General features: G+C 38.7%; 1 protein-coding gene across 30 annotated transcripts in view; it reads right to left on the reverse strand.

The window, feature by feature from the left end:
* Window positions 1-24,632, reverse strand: part of ADGRL2 (adhesion G protein-coupled receptor L2) — a 609,188-nt gene that overhangs the window by 275,120 nt on the left and 309,436 nt on the right. The gene's annotated exons all lie outside the window — the stretch shown is intronic.

Consider the following 24,632-nt stretch of genomic DNA (forward strand, 5'->3'; position numbering starts at 1 on the left):
TTATATTATAATAATTCTAATAGCTAACTTTTTTATTGCTATGTGCCAGGTACTGTGCTAAATACATACATTATCTCATTTATTGCCACAATTTATGAAGTAGATAATATTGTCATCTCCTTTTAAAACAGAGAGCAACTGAAGCACAGAGAAGTTTAGCAACTTGTCCAAGGTCACACTGTTAGCAAATAATTGAGCCAGGACAAAACTCAGGTAGAATGTGGAGACTGTGTACTGCTCATTTATTTTGCATCCACTGTGTGCTTTCTCTATGTCCCCATTATGTTCTTAAGTGTTTTTCATATGCTCTATACCCTCATGAAAGAAGAATCCATCTTTCTAAGTTATTTTGTAATGCTAACCAGTCCTTAATATCCTGTTCAAGGGATGCCTGAGTATTCAGTTGGTTAGGCGTCTGCCTTCGGCTCGGCTCATGGTCCCAGGTCCCTGTATTGGGCTCCCTGCTCAGTGGGAAGCCTGCTTCTCCCTCTGCCCCTCCCCCTGCTTGTACTCTCTCTCTTTCTCTGACAAATAAATAAATAAAATATATCCTATTCAAAGTGAATGCAAAATATACTTCATCTGTTAAGGCTAGCTCCAGGGTCAACTTATTTATGGATTTTGTTGATCTCTTTGAGCAGGGCCTAGTGCTGTCTCCCCTGTATCCCCTGTACCCTGTTCAGATGCCTGTTTACACCCAAAATATCCACGGCTCTTATTTACTTACATATCTACTTCTCTGCGGGGCCTAGCTTAGTGTTGAAATGCAATAGCTGTTAACAAACATTTGGGTAATGAATCAATAACTGGGGCTAGCCCTTATCTTTTCTGCATCATTTTTCGACACATAATTTTCCCTGCCAGGCACCAATTTGTCTCCTGCTGGGGGGAAAGCAGGGTATTGCCTTCTCTACACTTTGAATTCATGTTTTCTCCTGTTTACCAAAGTGGTAAGGAAACATGAGTTTCTCTGCTCAAGCTAGCGGTACTCTTAATAAACATATTAAAAATACCGAATCAACAAGCTTTGTGTTGGATTACCCCAAAGAGAAGTTGCCTAAAGTTTGACCATAGTGCCTGTGATAGATGTGGCTCAATATCATTCTTCCCAAAAGTCTTTATTATTAAGTAAAGTGACCCATAGTTTAAACAGAGAAGGAAGCTGTGATGTTTTCACCCCAACATAGACCTGGGAAGAAGAGAAAGTCAAGTGCAAACTAGTGCATTGCCATGATAGTACTCTTTGCTTTCTTTATCCACTCATCTGACATTTATTGAATAAATGAGAGGCTGAAAAAACCATGACAGGAAGAGAGGGGGGAAGCTGTGGGCAGGCTCTGAGATGGCTGCAGAGAGCAGGAGACTTTTGAGTGGAACACTAGAATAAAATTTAGTTAAGAGAGGGGAGAGTGGCTGGGGCACTTGGGTGGCTCAGTTTGTTAAGTATCTGACTCTTGATTTCAGCTCAGGTCATGATCTCAGGGTCGTGAGATTGAGCCCTGAGTCGGAATCTGTGCTCAGTGGGGAGTCTGCTTTTGATTCTCTCTCTCTCCCTCTGCCCCTCCCCCCTTTAAAAACAAACAAACAAACAAATAAATAAATCTTAAAAAAAAAAGGGGGAGAGTGGCAAGCAGGCAGTGTGCAAAATACAGGAACACCAACCACATGGGGACACAGGGCACAGGTCCTCTTAGGTCACTGTGGGAAGTTCAGTGGAGCAGGAAGTCCTTGGAGTAGAGAAGAATGTGTTAACCACACGGTCCAGCGTGAACATTTTATGATTAAAAAATGCAGCATTATGGGGCGCCCGGGTGGCTCAGTCGTTGAGCGTCTGCCTTTGGCTCAGGTCATGATCCCAGGGTCCTGGGATCGAGCCCCGCATCGGGCTCCCTGCTCAGCGGGAAGCCTGCTTCTCCCCCTCCCGCTCCCCCTGCTTGTGCTCTCTCTCTCTCTGTCAGATAAATAAAAAAAAATCTAAAAAAAAAAAAAAAAATGCAGCAGTAGACCTGTATTGGAGGCCTACCTCTGTCATGACTTCAAGAGACGGCCGTATAAAAGTCTTTTTGCACTATGGGTGCAAAAAACAAATGCTTAAAAAGGCCCAGTAAGTAAAGGTTAATGAGTGAGGAGACTGGGAACAAGGCAACAGGAAGTAGGGTACTGAGTTGCCATGGGGCATGTGGTGGCCACTGGTAGTAGAACTTTCAACTACCCTAGAGAAATCAGCTATCCAGTTTTTTTGTTTGTTTGTTTGTTTGTTTTTGGTGAAATCTCCAATTTTTAAAGTATGGACAACTAGTTTAGTGTTTTATTAAATATTATACTGGCAAAAATAATGCCTATTACCATTCTATAAGCCTTGATGTAAATTTCCTATTCTCTCTTTTTTTTTTAAAGATTTCATTTATTCATTTGTCAGAGAGAGAGAGAGACACAGCGAGAGAGGGAACACAAGCAGGGGGAGTGGGAGAGGGAGAAGCAGGCTTCCCGCTGAGCAGGGAGCCCGAAGTGGGGCTTGATCCCAGGACTCTGGGATCATGACCCGAGCCGAAGGCAGATGCTTAACGACTGAGCCACCCGGGCGCCCCAACCAATTCTCATTTTTTTTTTTTAAAGATTTTATTTATTTATTTGACAGAGAGAGACACAGTGAGAGAGGGAACACAAGCAGGGGGAGTGGGAGAGGGAGAAGCAGGCTCCCCGCTGAGCAGGGAGCCGGATGCCGGGCTCGATCCCAGGACCCTGGGACCATGACCTGAGCCGAAGGCAGACGCTTACCGGCTGAACCACCCAGGCGCCGCCCAATTCTCATTTTTTTAAACAAGCCAATATTTGTCTCACTTTACTCTACCCCATCTTTATTTTTATCTAACAGTAATCCAAAAAAGAGCACGGCACACCACAGCCTGACATCAGAGGAATGCATCCAACACCGTTGACTGCTGGGTGAACGTGGGTTGGCACACGTGTTATCCCACCTGATTTGAGTTAGTTGAGCACTGGCTCTTCCTTTGGCCGTAGGGTGGGTATAAACACTTTTAAAATATATCATCAAATTTGATTACACTATAAAGATCTATATGTATATGTATACGAAAGCCATTTTGTCTCAACCTACATAACCCTGGTTAATCAAAAGTCTAAAAAGAAAACTAAGAGTAGACCCTACCCAAACATATTGGTATGAGCTATCAAAATAGTCTCTATTTTTATATTATTATTTCTTTTCTACAAAGTAGAGATTCTCATGTACTTACAGAGTTTTGGGCCAAAGTTTCATTTATCCTTACCCAATTTGTAGGCTAAAAAAAAAAAGAAAGAAAATAAACAGAGCTGATACCAATAAATGCTGAAGACGGGGTCCTAGAACTAAAGATAACACTGACGCTGGCAGGGCTCCCAGTTGAAGTTGCAGATTCTCTTTATTTTCCTTTAAGTCTTTAAACAGGATTTATCTCATTTGTCTAGGACAATTTGAGTGTGGTCCTGCCAAACCGTGACCTCTCCAATTTTCTGTGCATGTCCTTGTGCTGGTTGAGAGGTCTGTACAATTTTCATAGAATATATTCAGATTCTCTGTGGCATGTGTGCTCTTTTTAGAAACCAAAATCTCATAAGCATCCCATAAATTTTACCCTGCTGCTGATTGGAACTTCTTCAGAAGCAGCACCAGAACAAACAGGTCTTCTTTAAGTGTTTCTATAAAGACTTTATTTCAGCAGCTGTGGTTGAGGCTCCCACTGCAGGCAGCACAATAAGGTTTAGATTAAAAACGGGAAATAACCCTCTTGAAGTCGAATCCTGAATGTACCTACCAGCAAGAGTGAAATGAATCACATGTTTCCTGTAGGTGACATTTTACTCTATGACTTAAGGAATCTCAGCAGGAAAAGTGTAGGTTTGCCTAGAGAGGAGTGTAGGAAAAATTTACAAAGAAATGAAAAACCTAGAAATGAGGAAGGCAGCTTGCCAATTCTATGATTTTTAACTAGGAATGTTCAAAAACTGAGCCCTCTCTATAGATAGCCAAAACAACCTTTTATAGTTTTTGGAAATAGGGCTGCAACTCCATTTCATCCTCTCCAAGATAGTCCTGGATTTCATGATGAATAGAAGTTGGGTACTGAATTTTACACTCTGAATGAGGCTAAAAGCAAACTGAATATTGAGAAGATCAAATCTATGGCATCTGTTCTTGGTAGTCTGGGTCATCACCAGAGAGAATTGGAAGTACTCCATTCCTGCTTCCTATCAACTTCTTTCCCTTTTTCTTTGTCTTCCTACTCCTGTGGATATGTTGGAGTCAAAGAAAAATTGGGGACAGAGTGAGAAGAGCCTCAGAGGTTGGGGAATGGAAGAAACAGCAGCAAAGTCTGAGTTTCCAGGTATCCAGGAGAGATGGATCTCATCCAAATATAGGGTCTTATCGAGAAAATGGAAAGGCCTCTGTGTGTGTGAAATCTCCAGTAGCACGATCCTCAAGACAGTTGCAAAATCACCATCTGATGGAACTTTAGGCAATCCGTAAGATCAAATCAGTCCAAAATAGTTACTTAGACTAAATCTCCAACAAACTGGTTCCTCCTTGCCTTTTGATGACCTTTCCTCCCATTCCACTCATGGGAGCCACTTCTAAAGGTCCATTCCTCCCTTCTGTCACCCACACGGCCCCCTCCCCTGCCAAGTCTGCGGGTGGGTGGAATGGGATGGCAGAACAAACAGGTTTGGGTGTGGTATGGTTCTTGTCAAAGGGTCACAGTCATTTGTTTTTAACCTTTGTTTTATGTCTCAAAAGGAGGATGTACAACATGTTTTGAAAATCTGAAGCCTCACACAATGTTTTCCCCTTTTACGAACATATCAGTCAGTGGAGTTTCTTTTCCTAGTTGATTGTTTTTGCCACAGATCTGGGACCCTAAAGAGAGAGACTGTAGGATATTTCTGAAATCAATATAATAGGTGCTTCACAAATATATGTTGGATAAAGAAACACATCTAAAAATGTAATAGCCTCTTAGATGCTCATTTAGCATAGTTACAGGTTAAAGATAAGGGAAGAATGATGATATCCCAGGGGAGGGAACGAGGCAGACTTATAGTGTGAGCTTAGTTCTAATTCAGACTGAGATTCATTATATGAGGAAGGCTGACAAATAGTATATTTTAGTTAAAATCATTAGTCCAAGGAAGCTACCGTATTTCCTTCATATTAAATAAGGATTTATATTTATTTGAAAGCATTCTGTATAAGGCAATAGGTCTTAAGATTTTGGGGGTTATAAATTCTTTTTGGGAACCCAAGAAAAGCTATGGACTCTGTCCTGAGACAAAAATGCACATTCAAAAAAACTATTAAAGAAAAAAAAAAACACAAGAAACTTTGTTCCTGAGTACCCTGAAGCTCATTCATGGACAAACCTGTATCCCAGGTTAAGAATTTTTAGAAAGGCGAAGCCCTTGGACAGTGACCTTCAGGGTCCAGAAGAGGGCTTTCAGGAAAAAAAAAAGGTTTATTTTAAGGTTTAGAACAATAGACTCCTATACAACATAATCACAAATTCCACCCATTCCAAGAGACTGAATTGAAAGAAACAAATATGCACACGGAGCTGCCACCTCTCTGTGGAGGTAATGGAATTTTCATGCACACCCCACAGGGCAGAAGAATTCAAAGGCGCTTGTTTAAGCCAGAAGACCAGGAGACTCGACGCAGTATTGTGGCCATATCACACCGTGGTCACACCCAAAGAGATACACACAGTAGGTTCACTGTGCTCAAACACATTAAACAAAGCAAAGATACGGGGGCTGTGCCCTGGAAGTCTAACATGAGCTTAAGATATTTCCTAAACAAATTAGAAGAGGAATTACTGTCATTAATCACTCTCTGAATCCCTAGAATGTTTTTTCCTTGGACCTAAAATTTAAGCTGATTACCAGTCATTCCCTGAGATGCAAAGGATTGCTTGGGGGGGGGGGGTAGAAACTTGCAAGAGAAAACAATCCCTATCTTAGTTGTCCTTTCTGACCCCTCATCTCCCCTCTCCCCAACAACTGCTTCCTTCCCCTAAGAGTTTCCTCCTTGCAATGGCAGAAAAAAAAAAAAAAATACTGAACTTTCTAACTGAGCCAATTTCAAATTGCCAAACTGGAATCTGGAAGGTTGCTTTTTGAAAAGCTTTTGTAGCCAAACAGATGTATTTCTAAATTTTACTTCATTCACTGGCTTCTCCTCCACTATATTTAGGAGTCAATGCTCATTTTCTTATCATTTTCCATTTCATTGCTTTTGTTTCACATTTGAGTAACTGTAGGTCAAATGTACTCCAGACTCTTCTGTTGAAGACATGTTAAAATCAAGTAGAAACTGTATGATTAACGACATGAATCATCTGTTTTTTTTAAAAAACAGGAAAGTAAACAAGTGCTCGGTGAAGCCCCACCTGCCTTGCTGCTGTTGTGGTCTGGGCCTATCGTGAGGAATACAATTCCCCCTTCTCAAGGCTGAACTAAAATTAGGCTCCACCTGCAAGATGTTAATGAAAACTTACACAGCTGCATTCCAGAAACAAGTTACCCAGATTGCTTTTGGAGAGCTCTGTGTAAAAGCAAACTTGTTAGCTCGTTGTCTAATTCCCAAAATGTAGGATTAATTTTAATGGCAATTATTAGCACAATAACCAACTGATAAGTAATCTCAAAATAGATCCAATATTATCACATAGGAAATATGCTGTAATTCTATCACACATCCTGCTGGGTTTAACCCCTTACTCACAAATGCATACTTCCTGTCTCCTTTTTGGCACGTGTACTCAAACGGAAGACAGGAGAAAAAGTGAAGTCACTGGAATGGCCTGCAAACAGTTCCAGTTAGCACGGGGCTCCCCTTAATCGCATGCGGCTTAATGGGAAGAAGAATGCAAAGCACATGCTTGCTTCCTTTGCCCTTGATTCCTTTTGCAGATTCTCGAGCTTTCTTTGGAAGAGGAGCCTCAAGTCAGAACCAAATCACCTCAGACTCACAGCCACCCTTTTCTTGCAGATTTAAGATACAGTGGCAGTTGATACATTCTCATCACAGAAGGTGGTCTCCCCTTTCCATTTCCAGGTCAAGTCTTCTTCACTCCATTCTGTAGGCCAAAGGACTCAGTTTGGATCCCCATTACTTTTCCAGATCATACAATAGTGCTTACCCTCAGAGAGAGAGAGAGAGAGATGTTACAGTTTGATTATTTACTAAATTGTGCGTGTCAAAAATTAAAGAAGCTGGTGTTTGGGGATGGAGGATCTCTGCCTTTTAAAAACCCCAGCCTTGAAAAAAAATTCCGCTTCATCATTTCCTTTACTTGCAATTTAGTCTTATCAAAGGATCAGGAAATGCCTGCAGTTGTTCTGATTTGATCTATGTTCCCGATGTTGCATGTTATCCTATAGATTCTTAATATTTTCACAATTATACCTTCGTAAAGCCTCTTTGGAACACTTTTAAAAAAATTGTTTCAAAGTCAAATAGGCCCAATTAGACCTCGAGCAGCAAATTCGGTTTCTGTCAGAGATTAAATAATGAAGAAAATAGCAATGCTAACAAGCAGGAGGCTGCCTTGCATTACCCTATCTGATTTCATTAGCCTAATTCACGCTTATTAATTATTGGTCGGATGAGATCATCGGTGTAAGTATGCCAGCCTCACGATGGTTGCATTTGGGGAACAGTCAGCCTTTTTCAGGACTTCTCCATGGTCCTCAGATGATACTCCCATTTCATTTCCATTTCAGGCTGCTGCCCTATTCAATAAATGTATCTGAACCGCCTAGGAAAGCAACACTGCCAGAATAAACATTTTGTTTACTACACAGCCCTGCTTGCAACTGTCAACAAAGAAATATAAAAGGAGGTTTAAGTTTTCATTCCTAGATCGAGAACTCCTGTGTGTTTCTACAAAGCAGGTCGTTACGGACTCGGCTGCCCCCTGAGATTGAGCAATTCTCCCGCACGTTGTAACAAAGGGCTGCAGGTCTGGCAGTGTGGGAGTGGACTGGGCCACTTAGATAAGTTTCATTCACGGTAGGAGCCCAGGGGAACTGCACAGCCTCAGTTCACGGTGTAACTTTACACTATTTTCCCTTTAAGTCGCTACTAATCCCTTGGGTTTACATGTTTTGGGGGCTGCATCCAAGAAAAGCAGTGTGAAATTGCCTGAAAGCCTCCTTATAAATAAGACTTACGATATAGACCAGCTCTGTTGATGAAAAGACTGAGAGAAATGCCCTTGAGGGCCCCAAGAGCCATTTTACAAGGCTCCCACTGTGATTTTTTTTTGTCTCTATCTGACTGGCAAAAAGAAATTACTAACTAGGTTAAAAATGTCACTGGCCCTAAATTCAGTAAGAAACGAAGCCTAGCATTAACATGAATCCCGTCTACATATTTACTAATATTGCTTGTTTAAACTTGATCTTGTCTTTCTAAAAGATAATCTTACTCCTTTTGACAAAGAGAAGGAGAAAGCAAACAAAGCAGGAAATTGGGATGTCACAGATGAGAATACTAGCCTAAGTGTCCAGGGGCTCTGGATTTGCTTCCTGAAGGATGTGCAAAGCACCAGTGTGGGTCATTTACATGCTTCATCTTCTTAGGTCAAGTCTTTGAAGTATTACTGTTCCATTTTAAAGATGAGGGAACTGAGGCCAGTAAATGGCAAACCCATTCATTTAGCATGGGAGTGTCTTACTTCAAAATGATCATGCTTCTTCTCTTGCTGCCAATCAGAGAAGCTAGACGAAGAGTCCCTACTAGCAAAGAGGACGTGGAGAGACAATAGAAAAACCTCTTCCCTCATTGTTCCCTTGGGTTCTTCAGTATCACCAGTGGATCTCTCCTGTTCACTCGCATGCTTCTGGAAATTGGTCTGACTTCCTACCCTGTTCCTTTTAGGAAAACACTAACTCCTCTTACTCCTCCCATTTCCTAACACTCCATCCTGTCCACCCCACCCTGCCACCCTTCGGTTTTCCTACTCTCTAAATCCTCCTACAAACAGCCATTTGGAAACAATTTCGAGGTCCACCTACTTTCTTGTGCATCTGTCTTTTGTAATTTAGAGGTTAGGGACTGTGTGTTTTCTACTTGTCATGTTTATGCCTCAGACTCTGTGGGTACCTAATAAATGCTGAATAATAGCAGCTTTAAGACAGTGCAGAACTGGAAACACAGGTTCTTATGTTTAGTATTTCATCACCAGCAAGGAACATTTATTCACTGTCAGCACTATGCTAGGCACTAAATGAAGTTAATTACTGAGGCCGGCCTCCTCTAAGACGTTTTCATTTTCTCTCTTATTTTCTTTTTCTTCTTCTTCTTTTTTTAAAGATTTTATTTATTTATTTGACACAGAGAGAGAGAGAGAGCTCAAGTAGGGGGTGTGGCAGGCAGAAGGAGAGGGAGAAGCAGGCTCCCCGCAGAGCTGGGGGAGCCCGATGTGGAACTCGATCCCAGGACCCCAGGATCATGACCTGAGCCGAAGGCAGACGCTTAACCAACTGAGCCACCCAGGCACCCTCTCTCTTATTTTCTTGATTAAAAAAAAAAAAAAAGTTGCCATTGAATCTTCTCATTAAAATCCACAGCATCCTAAAGGTAGAGGTACTTTTTTTTTATGTTTATGGTAATTGCATGGAAATAAGAATTTTGGGAAGAATTAAGTTTCCAGTTAAAGAACTCAAACCCTCACCCAACAGAAAAAATTTGTACTATATTAAAAATTAGAGAAACTTCCTTTGGGCAAGGGGCAATGCTAGAAGACTCATGAATTTAATGACACCAAGAGTGCCTGGATCCTAGAAAAAGGTTGCCAAACACATTTGTTGGCTCTATTGTTGGTAAGAATGGCTTCTCTGAATCTCAGCACAAGGTAAGCATCGTTTCCACACCAACTGTTGAAGCCTAGGTTATCAGTCCAAATGGATGGTGGCCACTGGTCCTTGGAACTTCGCATTCTATCCCTGCTGCGGCATGGCTGACCATTCTCCAGGAAAACAGCCTCTACCGGGGCTGAGCTGCTGCCGCCACCTGCTTTAAAACTCCACACTGCCGAGCACCAACCTTCAGCACTTCAGCACCCAAAACCCCAAGGCACGCCAGTGCTCAGCACTCGAATACTCAGCTGCTGGTGAGTGTGATCACACGCTGGTCACCCCTCATTAATTTGCAACCTGGGTGAATAGAGAAATTAAAGGTCGCTGTTCAGACCAACTGACTTCAGGGCAGAGGTACTTTTTGTAGAAAGGGGAACCAAGGTACAAAGTGTGCTGAATGAGAACTCTTTGAGACTTGGTGATGAAGCCATATATAAACATCAGTTTGCTGTTGCATGCATGTCCTGTTTCCCTTGGTGCTTGCCCACAAAGGGAAAGAATAGACTATTTCAAATTTGTGTTTTCTAAGAATAATAAAAATACCTCTGTGTTCATGCTGTGTCTAAACAAGCAGAGTAAATTGAGACATTTCAACGTGAGACAATTTAGGCCAAAGATACATTTGCTTGTAATATCAATATAATTGACTCAAAAGTTGTTTATTTTTTTATTTTTATTTTTTTTAGACTTCCCTAAAAAATGATCTCAATTCCATTTCTTTTGGTCCCCTGTATGGACAGAGGCTACAAATATACAGTAAAAATAAGAAGGCACTTGCAAAATCGGGACGTTAATTCATGAGCAGACCTATTGTAACATCATCGATTTTTTATTATTGTTCCCAGTCATTAATTCAGTAAATATTTATCAAATACTACCTATCACATTCTTGGCTCTATGCCGTACAGTGGAGCTCATAGTCTAGTGTAGAGACAGACATGTAAACAAGTAATTAATAAAATATGGTGTGGTATAATGGAAATAAGTCCTACAGGAATGATAAATTCTTCCTATGTGCTCTGAGAAGGTGACATGTGGGAGATGACATTTCAGCTGTGTCTTAAAGACGAATAGTTGTCCACTGTCAGAGGGTGGGAAATACATCATAGGCAAAGGGAACTGCAAGTGCAAAGATAGAAATCCATGGGAAAGGATAGTATAGTGCATTTATTACATAGCGTATATGATAAGTAGAAGTTGATGTTGAACTACCTAATCGTAAATGCCTCTTTTATCACTCTAGGGAAATTAAATTCTGTTTTATGGGCATCAGGAAGTCATGAAGAGTTTTAAGCAGAAAATAATATAATTATATTTATTCTACCAGAAAGAATTCTGCATAAAGAATGGGTTGGCAGAAGTTGAGTCTGTAAGTAAGGGTGAATTACATGGTCATCCTTTTAGTCAAGGCATAAGGCAATGAGGGTATTTCTTTGGGAAGTGTAAGAGAAGATGAAAAAGATGCAATGGAGAGAAAGGAGGTAGAAAGTAAGAACTTAATAACTAACACAACTAATACAATAGGTTGGAAGAGGGAGGTTAACTTGAACAGTTGTCTAGATAGCGGTGCTCTTGTGGGGAAATGTTCTTGTCTTCCAAATATTTCAGGAACTGTAATGAGTTATTTCCATTTGTTAGTTTATTCAAATCTCACAATAACAATGTGACATAAACAATAGGCAGTTATAGCAGTATTTTATATGGAACTCAGGACGGGTGAGACAGTTGCCCAGTGTCCCAACTAGAACACAGTAGAGTCGGGATTGGAATCCACGTCTTCTAAAAGCCAGTGTGTTCTCCACACTTTTCTGTAATCCTGCAGGTAGCATTAACGAAATTTCCCTGTTAAAACCCTGATATGAATTTTGAATCAAAGTAAATCACAAATTTGACTCATGAGTGTTAGGACTTTCATTTTGAGTGAAATAATTTATTTTTTCTAATACCAGACTATTTTATTATTATTTTTAATTTTTAAAAATTTTTAGATTTTTTTTTTTCCTGCTAAACAACAACATAACAGAAAACAAACTTAAACTCCCATTAACTGGCTTGTAGTAAAAAATTGACATCTCTTTGCTAAGGAAAAATTTTTGCCAAAAAGGGTTCTGCTATAGAGATGAGGCCTAATACATGGGTAGAATAATGGGTTTTCAAATAGCTAATCACTTGATTTCAACTCATTGGAGATTTGACTTTCAGTATTTCAATATTACTGATTCAAAATACTTAGGAAAATATATTATCGAATAAAAATATTTCTATAGTTAGCTAAGCAAAAGTTTCTTTTTTCCTAACAAGCACGGTGGACTTTTATTTATTACATAATAGGTTATTAGATGGAAAAAAAAAATAAGCTGTGCTTTTTCATGCTGAGGCCACTTAATTTTCCTCAGTCATTTCCATTTCTCAGTTAGGTTATCTCATTCTAAGTACAGGGGATGCTGTATTTCCCAGTATCTTCTTTTGCTTTTGTGGCGATTGGGAAGGTATTCATTTGCATGAGCTAGTCACACCTGGCCTGAAATCTGTGAAAGAGAATACGATGAAAAAAAAAAAAATGACATGGCCTCCAGCACTTTCTTCTTTCTTTCTTTTTTACTTTATTTTATTTATTTTTTTATTTTTCATATGAAACATTTTCCTGCGAGGATCTTCTATACACAGTTGGAAGATGCTTTTGATATGTAGATCAAGCAAAATGGTAAATACATAGCCCTCTCTTTTCAAACATTCCCTTATTCTACAATGTGCTCCTAGTGTCACTTTCTTTGATTTCCATAAGGCTTGCCCTTTGGTTTGTATTGTAACTTGGTATCTTTCCATTGTCCCTTACCACAGAAAATTCCTTTTAAGAAACTGCACTCAGAATGTAATCCATCAAGCTTTAGCTCCTCTTTCTCCTTCCTTCTGGAAGATTTAATGACTAAGTCTTTGCTTTGATTTTCTTTCTCTGACTTTGAGGGTTCTCACTTTCTCTTCTAATTGTTACAATGTGGTGTCCCCTTTTGCTGGGGAGTAAACAAAAACAGAAACACTCAGTGAAGAGACAAACAGGCTCAGGAGCTCAGTGCCTGACTAGCTGATGGATGGCAAGGTCTGGCTGTCAGGAGCGAGATCTTCCCACCACACAATGTCACCCCGATTTCAGGATGCGCTCTGTGCCAGGCACGGTGGTAAGTGCTTTACATGAGTTAGAATCCTCCAACCAACCTGCAAAGGTCTTGTTATCATCTCCATTGTTTCAGATTAGGGAATTGAAGCTGGAGGAGATGAAGTATCTTTCTCAAGGTCATTCAAGTAGTAAGTGAGAGAACTGGTCAGTAAACCCAGGTTTTTCTCATTTCAGTGCCTGAATTTAAATGACTAATTTGTATATTTTTTCATCTGAAATCCTCTTCATGCCACTGTAAAGGAGTTCTCTGAATTAAAGGAGTAGATTATCATTATACCATTTTTTTGAGTTCTAATACTCCAGAGAGTATATTTCCTCTGATGCCTGTGGACTTGTTAACAATTTTCTAAAAATAGGGAAAATGGAAGATTTGCCAAGGTCACCCATTAAAAGAAAAAGGAAAGCAGAAAAGAAAATATATAAACCCATATATTTTATTGCAATAAATGAAAGTTAAAACTTGAGCCGGGGGTTAAGCATTAATTTTGACTCTGATTCTCTATTGGCCTGTCTTATTTAGTTTCCTACAATAGTAAACAGTATGCAGAAATGCTCATTGGATGTGTTTTTTTATTTATGTGTTAGTTTGAGTAGTACACTATTTTGCAAACTACAAATACTATTTGGAATGCAAATGGAGGGATCTTGACATACCAGCTATCCTATGAGCTATACATTGAGTATACTTGATTCTATTTATTTTCAAGACAAGAGAGGTAAATGCTCCATGGATTTTTAAAAATAAGAAAAACACCATTTAAATGGTTAAAATTTCCATATTAAAGAGATTCATTAGACACAAAGCATATTTTAAACTGTGATTTTCCTTTATCCAAATTGTATTCAAATATTAAATTTTGAACTATTGCCAGGGCTCTAATACTTTATAAGAATCATTTACCTTAGGTGATTTCTTAAAAAGTCAATATGATGATTGGGTGATCTTAATGAATTCATTCACAATGCACTCATCCATAGTCATTGACAATTAGAAAGATTTAATTCAAGCATTATACACTATACCTTTATTATGAGAAAGCACTGGGTTATGCTCTTTTGGAAAAATAACAATAAAAATACATTTAAATAAATACATTAAATAAGAAATAAGTAATATATACTGATTAGTGTTCCCCAGGAGCTCACCTTCTAGTACCAAACATATCTAGTTGCACTCCACAAAGATTATATAAAGGACTTATTATTACCTGTGCATAAATTCTGCCGTCAGAATACAAAAGAACGAGAGAGTAATTCTGACTAGAGGAATACAGATCTCCTAAAAGAGAAGGTATTTTACTGGCCTTCAAAACATGGATAAGATTTTGATAGGTAAGTGTGACTCTGAAGACAAATGATGGGTACTTCAAGATCAAGTAGAATTCCTCTGTTTAAGGATGTCTTTGTCTCATTGAAAAACAAAACAGATACATTTCTTGAAAAAAGAGAGGTGTTTGTGTCTTGAAATGAAATTTTGAAGGGTGGATATCTTTTGTTTAAAGTACAGAAATAAGATATTTTTTCTCTCTCATGTGAAATAAATAAGGGTAAAAGCTGGAAAATTATAAAAGTCACTTGATTAAATGAGGCAAGCAAATAAATGCTTTCTAAAGGTCTCAACTCAGTGTGCTCTTTCCCCGAGGCTAGTTGGAACTAATCCACAGTCACAATTGCTCCATCCTATGGGTGGCCAGTCAATGTGGTGCCAGTAATAAAATGTGTAATCAACTTTCACATGTTTTTAGACATTCCCAAATCACTTTGATCATGGCTAACAAGAAAACTGCCATTTCAGTTAATAATCTATAAATTCTCAGGGCGAGGCTTTAGTCCACTCCCCAGCAGAATATTTCACATTTTATTTTAAAAATGGAGACTAACACAATCTAGAAATATATTTATCCCTAAAACATTAGTCAATTTTCCATTATGTAATCTTCGTTAATGTGACCTTTTTAAATTGCCATGTCTCACCATTCCGGGGACCTTGATCACTGAGATTAAGTTGCTTTTGAAAACGTATGTACTTTAGATGGCACTGCATCTAAGTAAAACGAAAAGTGACAACTTTCGTGATGGCTTCAAACCTGCCTTTAGCAGTGCAACCTGTGACATCTATTATGGAAAAGAAGATACCAGAGTAAAATCTCTCTAAGCCAAGTGCCACGGCGTTTTAGCTGGGAAGCTATTCTTAAGTATCGATCAGTTCCATGCTACAAGTCCTAGTTAACGTGAGTAGTTAGAAGGGTACCAAGAGCAGCATCCATCCAAGAAAGCAACATACAAGAGCTTGTTGGGAGCAGGAAATGATTGAGAGAGGGAAATTTCAGAGATGACAGCTGTTTAATCTAATCAAAATTTCTTTTCTACACCAAGAGACATTTAGTCTTGCATTGGCTCTGATACGTATCTTAGCAATCTGTAAGGTTTTAGAAGGCTGCTACAGAGACACTTGAGAGCCCAGTTCAAAGATAAGACTCGGTGACATCACTGATATCAGATTAATAGGGAGGAGGAATAGATATGAGAGGCTGTTGTCTGGGATCTCATCGGAGACGAGAGTCTTAATAACGATAAATCTAAAAGCTGTGTCTTTTAAACTCAGGCTACCGTATGATTTTCCTTTTTACACTCAGTATTAAAACTTCCCATCCCAAGATAACAGCATGTTCACACACAAACACACCCATACACAACTGAAACCACTAATATTCTCATAGGCCTTGCTACCCGGAGTGTGGGCTATAGACAGATATGACCTGGGAGCTCGTTAGAAATGCAGAATCTGGAGCCCCACCCCAGACTTACTGACTCAGAATCTGCATTTTTACAAGATATCTGGATTATTCTCATGCACATTAAGTTTGAGAAGCACTGACTTGAAAGCACATTTTAAAAGTTGCACAGCCCTCTCTCATCCTTAAAACCCACGCATCTTCAATTTCAAACCATTATGAATTTCCCCATTATTGAAGGGCAGTACAGTTTAGTGAGTGGTTAAGAGATTTCCAGAAATTCCATGTCCAAATGGCCTGAAGCCCGCTTCCAGGGCCAATTTGGGCCTCTTCCCTGGGTCAGTTCTCCTAAGGGTGTGGCTGTCTGGGGTGGGGGCAGGCGAGAGATGGAGGCTGCACAGACATTTAGTAGGCCCCTTGTGCTCCTGAACGGAGCGGCGGTGGGAAGGGGGTAGGGCTTGTCCCCAGTTCAGGCCTCCATCTGTACTCTTGCCCAGGCCTTGCATATGTTAGGGAGTATGGTAATTATTAAAAATCAATCTGTGGCTGTAAGTTGCCGATTATATGAAATAGAGAGTCTAGTCTTAAAAAAAAAAAAAAATGTTTGCAATTCCTTCCACCCCTCCTCCTACTGCCCTGGTTGGCAGAATCACGGGTGCTAGTCCTGATGCCATGCCCTTCCTTTTCATCTATTTTCTCTGCTTCCATTCACACTCTTGCTGGTGTGGCACTGCCGAGAGCAACGTTTCCTTAGAGACTCACATGGATGCTCGGGCTTCCAGGCTGTGTGCCAGAGGAGGCTGAGAGTGACACAGAGGGCAGGGTACTTTCCTAGATATATGGGCTCGGCGCCCACTGCCATCAGTGGGAGTTCTACAATCAGACTGAGAGCTGAGTACAGCCTAGAATTGGACATTTGTCCTCAAGGGAAGGCAGCATAAGTGGCTGGTTCCAGAAGAGCCATACTCCACAGTTAAATAGCAAATGCATTGAGAATTTAGAGAAGAATTCCCCCAAGTTCGAGAAGGAGAAGCAAGTGAAAGGAAGTTGAAATACAGCCAATCATCAAAGGAATTTTTAAAATTCCTTGAAAGAAATTATGTAGTAAGCTAACCATTTATTAAGAGGTCTTTAAAATTAGCCATTTCACTTAGTTAGAAGATTCTGGAAACATTTTCTGAGCACTACTCACTTTCCTTATACACTATTTTCTTCATCTGGCACCCTTAATTCCACCCCTCATCTGGGTCTCTGTTGAAATGGGAAGCCCTCTGTCCACAATAGCCAAATGTGGAAGGAGCCAAGATGTCCTTCAACGGATGAATGGATAAAGAAGATGTGGTCCATATATACAATGGAATATTACTCAGCCATCAGAAAGGATGAATACCTACCATTTGCATCGGCACAGATGGAACTGGAGGGGATTATGTTAAGTGAAATAAGTCAAGCAGAGAAAGACAATTATCATATGGTTTCACTCATATGTGGAACATAAGGAATAGCACAAAGGACCATAGCGGAAGGGAAGGAAAACTGAATGGGAAGAAATCAGAGAGGGAGACAAACCATGAGAGACTCTGGACTCCCGGAAGCAAACTGAGGGTTTCAGAGGAGAGGGTGTGGGGGGATGGGGTAACCAGGTGATGGGTATTAAGGAGGGCATGTGTTGTGATGACCACTGGGTGTTATATGCAACTAATGACTCATTGAACACTACATTAAAAACTAATGATGCACTGTATGTTGGCTAACTGAACATATAAAAAATAAAAAAAGAAATGGGAAGCCTTCCTAGATTAGCTTAGGCGCCCTGTTGTAAGTGTGCTTAGAGCATCCTGCATTTCTTCTCCATAGCACCTATCCAGTCTGATTAAATATTTGGCTAATCATGTGTTTTAGTTTTGTCTCTCTAAGTAGATTGTAAGCTTCCTGAAGACAAGGACTACGTCTGTATAATTAAGTACCTGAAACACACTGGCCACTCAGTATGTACTTGTTCCGTAAGTTCATATTTAGTAGCTTGAATATAAACTCCGAAAACTTGTATAATAAAACACATCCACCAAAATTTAGAGGAAACTACTGGATCCTCACCCAGACCAATTTACTGTTTAGACACAACTAAGGGGATTGTTTATCTCCTTTCCTAAACTATCACAGACCCAAGTAGTAAACTAGAAAGAAAAAGAAGGGAGGAGAACAAAGAGGGGGTGAAAAAAGCCAACTTGACAGACAGTTTCACAGAGTGAGAGGATAGAACACTACAGATAAAAGAACTGAAAGAACATCACAACAACAACAAAAAGAATGTAACAATGTGGAGCCATTATCAGGGGCAAGATATTGCAGACGGTACCTTTGTAAAATGTCATAATCTCACAATTACTGTGATAATTATACATCTCCATTAGAAAATACAGGAAAATTGTATTCCATATATGCTGCTTAAGAAGGCAGGAAAGTAAATATTTTGGAAAGTTTTCAGAAATAAATTATCTGAAAGCAAGTTTGTAGTATAATAAAAATAACAGTATCCGTTGTAATGCATTTTAAAGTTTATAGAGCACTTTACTATATTTTATCTCACTTGATTTTCATAAAAAAAGGAGGGGCTAAACTGCAATAGTCAGAAAAATGTGTTTGTGTGGTACATCATATTCCAGGGTGAAGCCGATAAATTAGGCACTACTGCAATTTTCTCACTGAATATTATTGTTTTTATTATTATTATTTAAATATTTTATTTATTTGAGAGAGAGAGAGAGCATGAGGTGGGTGGAGGAGCAGAGGGGGAGGGAGAAGAACAAGTAGACTCTGCAACAAGTGTGGAGCCCGACGTGGGGCTCTAGGCAGGGCTGGAGGAAGGGCTTGAGGCGGGGCTTGATCCCAGGACCCTGAGATCCTGACCTGAGCCGAAACCAAGAGTTGGATGCTCAACCTACTGAGCCAACCAGGTGCCCCTTCTCACCGAATATCCTAAGGAATATTTAGATGTTGATTTTTTCAAAGAACTGTTGGAAAGAGATTTCATTATGATTTCAAAGTTTTAAAATCCAACTTTTTTTCCAATAATGATTTAATGAGAGTTAGACAGCATATTTAAATTATGTTACCTAAATCTTACAACGGAGGTGCATAAATAATATAGAATAGATCTTATACATATGCAGTAGATGCAAATTTTATTATTTATAATATTTTAAAAGTAGAAGTGTCCTGGACATTAACTTACAATTTTACATTAATTATGCCCCTGTATGTTGGCAGTGCTCTTTATAGAATGCTGAATTTTACAAAAACTATACACTCGCATACACCCTCAAAATCACACTTACTTTAAAGTACACTATGAACACAAAAGTATATTTTAAATTTCCAAATGTTGCTAGTATCCAGAATTGCATTTAATTTTTTTTTTTTTTTGAAATAAGAATAATGACAACCATGTAAAAAGTACAAAGTATGTCAGAGATGATAAGGAGAACTTGTTGACAGACAAAAGACAGTCCCAGGAAAGTTGTTTCATCAATAGCAGCGGTTACATTGCAATATAAAACTGTCTTTATATAAAATGTTCACTTTATGGTTCCTTCTACAGGAGATCAAAAATTAAATATATGCAGGAACATAATTAGAGAATTAATGGCCAGAGACAATGCACAATGGGAGAGATTTCCAGGAAAAAAATGTGTTATAAGCAGTTTTTTAATGACTATGCTTTAAAAACAAACCTGAATTATAACAACAATTGTTCTCTTGTTGTGTGGGAAAGGTCACATTAAATAATTCCTCTCTGATTTTATCCACCCAACAGCATCCACCCAAGCAGGGACAGGTTTTGCCTCTTTGATTTGTTAGTGCAGTGATTATAGCACAACCCTTTCTTTTTATAGTTATACCGGTAATCAAGGGCAAAAAATATCAAATCACTTCTTTGCAATGTTATAAAGACCCATGTAGGTATCTTCGCATTCTGATTTCAGTGTGTGCACTCTCAAATATGATAGAGCTGCTTTCTAGCTCTTTCATTTTGGTTTTCAGACTTCTCTTTCCAAATCTCACCTAGTCAATATTTTCTTTTGTTGTCACAGATACAGCATATACATTCTAAAAGCAGAGACTTGCTTTTTGTCACAATTAGAGGCACATTCAAATCCAATCGCTAGCATTAGGTCTGTTTAGTAAGATATCGTAGGGTGGTTGACCATAAGGCCAATAGTTAAGTCACAATTCTTGTGGCTTAGTCTGAACCAAGAATAGGATTCCAGGCCTCTGGGATTAAGCATGGTGAAGCTTTCCATGAGCTTCCAAACATTCTCTTTGGTAACAAATAGTGAACTGCTTGAACTCCAACTGGGTTGTCATATGTTTTATTCATGGACCATCATAGGAGCCGCCAAACAGATTATCATGTTTACATCAGGCCTCCTTGGAGAGGGAAATTCTTTAATAGTTGAACTAGCAGGGTCAGTCAGTACAGAGATGCCTGCGGGGGACCAAATAATAAATAAATAAATAAAATAAGAGAAGAAGAAATGAAATCAAACATTGAGAGTTTAATGATGTCCTTCAGCAGTCACCAATCAATATGTTTTTATCTCTTGCTGAAAAGGTTATATTCAGGTTCCCTCCTTTTAGTAGTTTTGTTTATTTGCTTATTTACTTACTTACTTACTTATTATAGGAGTGAGGAGATGGAGGGGGCACAGAAAAGTGCAGAGTCCACAGAAACCACTCCACTGGAGTTGACAAACGTTTACCGTGTCTATTTATGGTATCTCAATTGTTTGCAGCAATTTGGCCTTTTTCAGTAAGCTAAGTGCCACATGGAGTTGTCCCATTGTTTCTGTTGGAAGTAAATGCACTTTAGCAGATGTTGGGACACGCAGTAACATTTCCTTTTCTTGAGAGTCTAATTTCAAAATTGATTTAAAAAGACACATCCCATTTTGGCAGGGCAGTAGCTTTCCTAGGTTGTGCTTGCTTCTTTGTCTGTTTAGGGATTTTCTACAACCCTGCCTGACTTAGCCTGGCCATTCAGCTTTAGGCAGGAAACTGTTTTCTGACTAGAAAGAAACCCATGAGCTAACAAGTGAGGTCATGATTCACAGGAATTCTTTCTGTTTCATTCAGCTGACTTCATGAGGTGTCATATGGAGGGTTACATTGAGCACTCGGAGTATCACAGGGTATCCTGGAGGTTACTGATGTGAACTAGACCCTCCACAGATTCATAAAGCAATTTGAACATGGTGTTCATGGTGTGCAAGAAATGGAAGAAACTTTAAACATCTCCCTGTAGAGGGATACCTGCATTGTTGTTAATACTGAGGGTTTCTAGATACGATATCTCATTCAGAGGTTGACGACTTATAACATCCAGAAGTTCCTATACAGGGAGAATACGATATTTATGTAACATGTTTCTCAAAGGAATATCAACCTCCATTTCGTAGACTAAGATTCCTAAGGGTGGGAGACCCAGTATCAACTCTGGCTACTCATTTTGGGGACAAACATAATTGTACGAAAAATGACACTTTAAAATTGGAGTTGGGATTAGGAATTCCTTCATGAGAATTTGTTGCCTACACTGCTGAATAAGAAATGAAGTGCCTCTCAGCTTACATGTTAATTTATTTAAAGAGAATGGTCAAAAAGGACCAAACGTTTTATCATTTGCATAGAAAACACATAAGATATAAATTTTTAAAAGAAAAGGCTACTTATACACTAGAACACTTCCTCTGTGATTTCCAGATACTTCGGGTCTTCCTATAGTGTACCTTTGAATGTCCACTACCTGGAATAGTTTCATGAACTATGTTTACTTGGCTCACTCTACTAATTCTCAAAGATTTAGTTGACCCATCTATCTCTGAAGATTTATTTTACAATTCCACACAAAGTTCATTATGAATCACTTTCTTTTCTGTGCCATCACTGTGCCTTGATCAACTCTTTCTTATTGTCTGAGCTACACAGTATTTATTTTAATTATTTATTGACACTCCTCCCCTCTCTGACTATGATATACTTATGGGAAGGCCATGTCAGATTCATCTTTTATTGTATTCTCACATCAACTTCAGTACCTGGTACAACATAGTGACTCAATAAATACCTATAAAATAAATGAATGTGGCCTGAACATCACATTTATCAAATCCGTTTCAGACTAAAGTTCTACCCAAATAAATACAATAAACAAATTAAATGAGCTTAGGCAAAGACAAAATATTTATGGATACCTTAGGACTGTAGAGGGACAGAGAGAAGAAAATGATAATGCGATATTCTCATTCAGGGATTAAAATGAAAATAGTTTCTTTTTTTTCTTTAAGATCTTATTTATTTATTTATTTTAGACAGAGAGAGAGAGAGAGAGAGAGAGAGAGAGAAAGAGAGTATGAACGAGTGGGGGAGGGTGGAGGAGCAGATGGAGAGAGACAAGCAGATTCCGCACAGAGCATGTAGCCTGACGCAGGACCTGATCCCAGGACCCCGAGATCACAACCTGAGCCAGCCATCCAATTGATTGAGCCACCCAGGTGCCCCAATAAAAGAGGTTTCTTAAATTGTCTCAATTACTTGTGCCCTTAGAACGCTTGTCGGCATTTGGAGGCTTAGTATATGTTCTTTTTCAATCGTTCTCTAGTAAGCAAAGCAATCACTGAGAAATTTCTTGAATCTATGCCTGGTTAGGGAAACTCTTGAGAATTGAAAGAGTTTGATTCACAAAAAGGTTTGGTACCATTCATGGAATGCATACTCTAATCACTACATGTTGTTGTTGTTGTTGTTGTTTAAAGGAACTGATTATTTCAGAAAAAAGCACATCAGCATTACTATAGTGGAACCAGAAGGGAATTACAGGTTTTTCTGCTTGAAAAATTTTTACTGCTTTTATGAGAGGAATGCACATATACATGCAGATCTTAACATACCCTTGAATTATGAAAACATAAGAAAATATTTTTAATCCAGGATACAGTTTACCTTACTGTATTATATATATTAGAAATCTGAGGTACCTGTTAAGATGTGAAGAATCCTTTTATTTGTTCACTTGATAAGTATTTCTTTGAGTATTAGTTATAAGGCATTATGCTGGGCACTGGAAAATATAAAGATTTCCTAGATATGGATAATTTAGAAATACAAATACAAAATAGAATGGTAAGTAAAAAGCTTCTTTAGATACAGTATTTTCCAACGACAATTGAGATATTTTATAATCTGCAGTCGTGTTTTAGGGCAGCAGGATATACAATTTACCAATGATCCTTCTAGCTTTGTGAACATATGATTACCTAAATCCTAAGATGGACATTCTTCCTTCCCCCTTCAACAATCAAAACCATATTAATATTTAAGTTTAAATATTTTATTTTCAACTTTTATCTACCAAATTTATTTGCCATACTTGAAAAAAACCTATAAATCACATACAGGAAGTACTATGAGAATAAGGAGCTAAGTCTTAAAGAACATATTCTCTTCCCTTATCACGCTTCTAAACTTGACTTTAACAATTACTATGGTTAGCAAATGTCTGCACCCTACAAATGGAACATTTAACAGCAAGACCAAATGGCCAAATGCTCACCACCTGCCCATGCCATCTTGCAATCAATCAGGACTAACTTAGCAAAGCAACCAAAATACAGTGATTAGTTAAAGAATTAGACCAGTGTACTATTACCAAACGATTTGGAAGTAATTTTGCCACCAATACTTGAAGAACATTTGAGTAGACTGCACTCCTTCTTTTTTCTCCTGTACTCTATCACAATTAGGTTATACTTATCTGGCAGGTATTCAAAATTATATACAGATGATAAGAAGATAGGCAGTGGAGAGCTGGAGTGGGTTAGGGAGGCGCAATCCTGTTGTTTTCAACCCATTTGACCAGAATACGGTGAATAACTAGGGTGACTGTATGATTTATTATTGAAACTCAGTGCTTCTCAAGTGAAAGGGGGTGCTATTTTCAATTATGACAATTAGTGTAAACTGGGACTATCCCAGGCAAACTGGGATGTAAGATCAGCCTATGAATAATTAGCCATAACCGGACAATTTAAAATTAGTCAAGACACATTGGTGAAGTTAGTTGTATACAATCTGTGTAAGGTAAGGCTTTATTTTTTATTTTTTATTTTTTATTTTTAGGTAAGGCTTTTAAAGTTTGGATCACATAATTGATTAGCTTGTCTTTGAAAATCATGTCATTGACTCAAAACATCTTGCTCCTCTATCTTCTCTGGTTTAGATGACATGTATTTATATACTTTTTTTCAAGGACTAGTTCAGGATTCTTCACTTTTATTTTTCTAAAAGCTCTTATCATCTAAAACTCTTATAGTAATACAATTTCCTGGGCAACCAAAAAACTCGTAATGATTAATAAGCAAGATGTAGAAAGCTTGAAGCCAAATGGAGAGACCATTAGACTAGGAGTCAAGGAACCTGGAATATTGTTCTGACTTTAAAATCAGCACCAAGTAGGGCCTACTTTCACTGTGCCTTTAATTTCTCATTGCTACAAAGGTGATAAGCTCACTTGTTAATTTCCTAGGGAGGGCTTATGGAAATACTTTAAAAACACCTAAAAGGTTTAAGTTTAAATATTTTACTTTCAAGAGCTTTGTAACAATAAAGAAGGCAAAAGAGAAGTAAAGAGTCTTAGAACACAGAATTAAATGTAGTGTTTAAAAGAGTACAGAAAAATATATTTAAATAAAATGGAAGAAAAGTGGGTCTTTCTGACTGGAAAACTTTCAGCACTTGATAATTTG

Source organism: Phoca vitulina, unplaced genomic scaffold (assembly GCF_004348235.1).
Source record: "Phoca vitulina isolate PV1807 unplaced genomic scaffold, GSC_HSeal_1.0 scaffold2, whole genome shotgun sequence".
NCBI classification, from domain to species: Eukaryota; Metazoa; Chordata; class Mammalia; order Carnivora; family Phocidae; genus Phoca; species Phoca vitulina.